Here is a 5,019-nt window from a genome sequence, read left to right on the forward strand (position 1 = left end):
TCTCTCTATGCATGCATAGATCTTGTATGCATCCATAGGGCATGCGCAATCTTTATGCATGCATACTCTATTCATGCATAAACCATGCTCTCTTTATGCATGCCTAAAGTGCATGCATGTATAAAGAGTATAGAGCATGCATCCATAAACAATATAGATGAATACATAAAGAGTGTAGATCTTGCTTTATTCATGCATACTCTTTATGCTCTATGCTCTATGTTTTTTCTATTAATGCTTTTCTTTTTTTCACCCTTGGGTTCTTGGTTTTAAGATTAGAGAGTAGAAATCATGCATAGAGCATACTCTATGCTCTATGTTTTTATGCATACTCTATGCATGTATAAAGCATACTATATGCCATATGTTTTTATGTATGCTCTATGCTCTATGTTTTTATGCATGCTTTATGCTCTATGTTTTTATCCATGCTCTATGCTCTATGCTCTAAACTCTATGTTTTTATCCATGCTCTATGCTCTATGCTCTAAGCTCTATGTTTTTTCTATGCATACATAAAGCATACTTTATGCATGCATAGATCATGCATACTCTTTATGCATGCTCCTTGGAAGTGCACTTGCATTATGCGGTGCTCGATAATGTGCTAAAGTTAATTCTATGCCTTTCATGGCCAAAGTAGTTTTTAAATGCCTTTATAATGTCTTGTACATTGTTCAATATACAAGGCATTGTGAGGACATTTGAAAATTGAGCTGGATAATTTCTTTGATGTTTCTAAACACATGCATTTTGGGGACAAGAAGAATGCATGAATAAAATGAGGAAAAGTCTTATAACACATTACATGAGGTTTATTTTGTCCCACACTTCCTGTTGGAAGAGTTTTCAAGTAATATGGAAAAGTCTCTCTCTCTCTCTCTCTCTCTCTGGGATAAGCTTTCAAGGTTTCTTAGTTCCATGATGTTAAAGAGTCTTCATATTCTTCTTCTTCTTCTTCTTATTATTCTTCTTATTCTTCTTCTCTCTCTCTCTCTCTCTCTCTCTCTCTCTCTCTCTCTCTCTCTCTCTCACACACACACACACACACACATGTAGAGTACACACAGGGGAGGGGAGATCTTTCCCCAAGGTAGTTTGAAGACATTTAAAATTTGCTTCATACACGAGATGAGAGCTAAAAAACATTAGTACTACATGACTAAGTTCTCTACAATAAGTGCGTACGTTATACACGTATCAAAAGTGAAACACTTAAGTGTACATGCAACTTACTTGGAGACACTCAAGTTTCTACTAGGTAGCAAGTTTATTATGAGTTGATAAGATATATAAACTTCATTTTCCATGTCAATATATTGAAGTGTAGTCCAACGGAATGGTTTATATATAATCAATCAATTTCAAAATCACATGTAAAATTCCTAATACATGTCAATAGTTTATATATATATAGTTTAAGAACCTTTTAAGTCATAGATATATATATCTTTACTATAAGGCACATGAGACCATTGTTTTTGCATGTTTGAGACTTTCCATGATTTCCACTAACCTTGTATCTATATGAAACAATCTATATTCACTTGAATATTTCAGTTTTAAACTCATTTTAGATGTTGTGCAACATAACATCACAAAAAATGGGCACATTTTAACCATTTTGTTTTTGCCGTAAACCTTTCTCTTTTGGTGGTGAACAAGTTAGTTTGAGTAGAGATTTAGATTTATATAATTCACAAGTTTTCAATTTTGTACTTATTTATGTGTATGTGTGTGTATGCACATGCATGTGCATGTGTGCATGTGAGGGATGTGATATGTATATGCCTTTAGGTATTCCATAGATTGGGGCATAAGAACATATGGTGGAGACCTTAGAGCCACTCCCACTCTAGGGGAGTTGTTATCTCTATGCCACCTAGGTCCTCCCACAATAGTTGTCAACATATGATATTAGGTACATGGAGATAAGGAACTATGGTATGCAACCCCACTCTTTGTGAACTTGGCATGCCTATGGTTTCTCATGTACCAATTGTTGTTTGTGTGTGTGTGTGTGTGCACGTACACTCGTGTGTGCGCATATGTGTGTGTTTGTGTGTGTGCACCCCACAAAACATACAAATAAGCACAATCTAGTTAGAAATAACATTTTGGAACTCAAAACCCATCTACAAATAATCCATTTCTGTAGAGAGGATTTTAATATACTAGATGCTCTTATGTGTGAGCATTTGTTTTTTATTAGAATAATAGCACAAGGCTAATCTAGGACACAAATAATTTCAAAATGAGATTGAACATATTTTATTGCAAAACTCTCTCTCTCTCTCTCTCTCTCTCTCAATCAAAGGGAGAGGGTTGGGGGGGGGGCACTACATGAATTGCACATGCAAAGGTAGCAACCTCAATGTTGATTTTATAAAAACTCTCTCTCTCTCTCTCTCTCAATATTTTATTGCAAAACTCTCTCTCTCTCTCTCTCTCTCTCTCTCAATCAATCAATCAAAGGGAGAGGGTTGGGGGGGGAGAGGGGGCACGTCATGAATTGCACATGCAAAGGTAGCAACCTCAATGTTGATTTTATAAAAACTGCTTATACTTGTTAAACTTTTGAACAAGTTTACAACATCAAACTTTGCATAGCAAGCCAAAATACACATAATTCGATTATAGGCATGAGGAGCAAGGGACACACACAGTTTATTATTTTCAAGTTGGTGGTCTTGCACTAGTAAACTAGACAATAGATGTCATCATGTAGTTGTAGTTGTAGTTTCCATCCATGTCGTATTTTCCATGTCTGTGAAGAAACAAGCCAACATGTGAGAGTTTGAGCTTGAGAACATTAGCTTAAGAAAGAATCAATAAAGTTAAAAAATGTGTTCCTGTTCTCATTACCATTGAGTTTGCTAATGTCCCGGCCCTTTACCATGTCCGCCCGGTCCTTTGCCGCCCGGACCTTTACCTCCGTGTGGACCCTTTCCGCCGGGGCCACCCAGGCCACGTGCATGCCAGCCTGGAGCTCCACCATGCCAGTCAGCATTGGCCTCTCTCACGTTGGCCACTAATAGGAACAACGCGAACACTACACTAACAACCAGCAAGAGAAGCTTCTTAGGGGCCATGGTAGATGATAGCCAACGAAACCACACAGTCAACAAGGTGGAGAAATCGCATGGAAATCCGTCGTATATATAGACTATGGCTCCGAGTCGGCATTTGCCAAAGTGACTCAACAAGATCAACACGAGTATGAGTCACTTGTCAAAACAGTCTCACCGTAGCCACGCCCACCACCTGCCTTTGTACCACATGTCATATTGTTGCGATCCAGCTTGTGATGTACGCCTCAGCCTTTTCCACAGTCGAGAGAGTCCTTTTCCACAGTTTTTTAAATTTATTTATGCAAGAGGTGGTACTTGGTACTTACTACTAGAACTTACAATGGATTCTAACCCACGCCTTCGTTTGAGATGCCTTGGGCATCAAAGCTCTTCAAACCTTCTAGCGACGGCCTAGAGAGGCCTCTTAGAAACTAGCCTTCGTTTGAGATGCCTTGGGCATCAAAGCTCTTCAAACCTTCTAGCGACGGCCTAGAGAGGCCTCTTAGAAACTAGGGACCAAGGTTACAAAACAAGGCTACACACATAAACATATATAGTTACTTTTAAGGTTAAGCTAGTTTATGGGCTTTCAAATTGAAGGTTAGGGTAGGCTTTCAAATTTCATTATGGGACGTGGGCACTATCACCTGAGCTAACTAACTGAGCTAACGAGCTAACACCGCTTAGGGGACAAGGCAAGTCCTTTTTCACTGTTTTAGTCCAACCATAATGCTAATTGTGAGTCTAGTGGTGATAGTGAGTGCCTATATACACACTACATACATACACACAATGATATATACATATACTTATGCAATGCATATATTTGGTTTTCACGGGCTATCTAGTAAACAACCCTGTTTTCAAACTTTTGTATATTATACATGACATGATCACCGACACTTCTATATTATGCATGGCATTATCACCGACCTCCATATAAAAAGTAAAAATATCATCTTCTCAAACTTTCAATGACAAATACTTCTATATTATGTGTGGCATTATCATTGATCTCCATATAAAAAGTAAAATAATCACCTCTAGAAGCATTAGAATAATATGACTATAGAATCTTTTAAATTTTAATTTTATAACTTTTAATGTTTGTATACAACATAAATAATTGAGCATTTTTTTCTTTTTGCAACTTCTCAATCCAAGCTACATTTCTAAGTCACAACCATTTATATATGGAGCCCATTTTTAAGTGTGCCTGTTTTTAGTGCTTAACGCACTAAAAAATGAACTTTATTAGTGATAGAAAATTGGGCTCCACAAACCGTACTATAAAAAGCAAGAGTTCTCACTTCTATGGTGCACTTAAAAGTGGGCTCCGTAGAGTGATTGAAAAATGACCATAACTCATAAATCATATTATAGAAAGCAAGAGTTCTCACATTTTTATGCTCTATACAACCCTTTTAAAAAAAAGTAATATAGAGGTGTTATTTGAAAAGATGTGCATGCTCTATGTATACTTTATGCAATGCACTCGAAGGGTGTACTTTTAGGAAGATACAATGAACGTTCAAAAAGTAAAAAAAATAACCTTTGCTGTGAATTTTGACTTAATAAAATGACCCTCTTTTTCTTTATAAACTTATAGGTTTTTTTTTTTCAAAATGCCATTTAAAATCCCCTTATATAAGTAGATTTATGTAAAAGTTTCTCAAAATCTTGGTTTAAAAAACCCCTTACATATTTTTAAGTGAACCCCCCAAGGCAATGGAGAAGAGTAGTATAAGAGCATAACAACATAAGAGCATAAGCTCTATGTAATGCCCTTGTGCATCTAAATAGAAGCTATTTCTAGCTCAATTGCTACTTTGGTGAGCTACTTTGTAAGGATTTTTTTTCTTATGAAGATAAAGTTACTAGAAATACACACGTGTCACCACATTAGCTAGAAATTATGATATTGTTGTGGAGAAATTGCAAGAGGTAT

At 36.6% G+C, this 5,019-nt stretch overlaps 1 long non-coding RNA gene across 2 annotated transcripts; it reads right to left on the bottom strand.

Annotated features, from left to right (window-relative positions):
* Window positions 1-2,545: 2,545 nt before the first annotated feature.
* Window positions 2,546-3,561, bottom strand: LOC147618672 (uncharacterized). Of its 2 annotated transcripts, XR_015261937.1 has the most exons (3): window positions 3,547-3,561; window positions 2,866-3,468; window positions 2,546-2,767 (listed from the first exon to the last, which is right to left on the bottom strand). It is a non-coding gene; the product is annotated as an uncharacterized LOC147618672 (long non-coding RNA). The 2 variants fall into 2 exon arrangements; XR_015261936.1 differs by lacking the exon at window positions 3,547-3,561 and having other exon boundaries at window positions 2,866-3,139.
* Window positions 3,562-5,019: the final 1,458 nt, after the last annotated feature.

Source organism: Cibotium barometz, chromosome 34, assembly GCF_041138505.1.
Source record: "Cibotium barometz isolate CiBa-2024 chromosome 34, ASM4113850v1, whole genome shotgun sequence".
Lineage (NCBI taxonomy): Eukaryota > Viridiplantae > Streptophyta > Polypodiopsida > Cyatheales > Cibotiaceae > Cibotium > Cibotium barometz.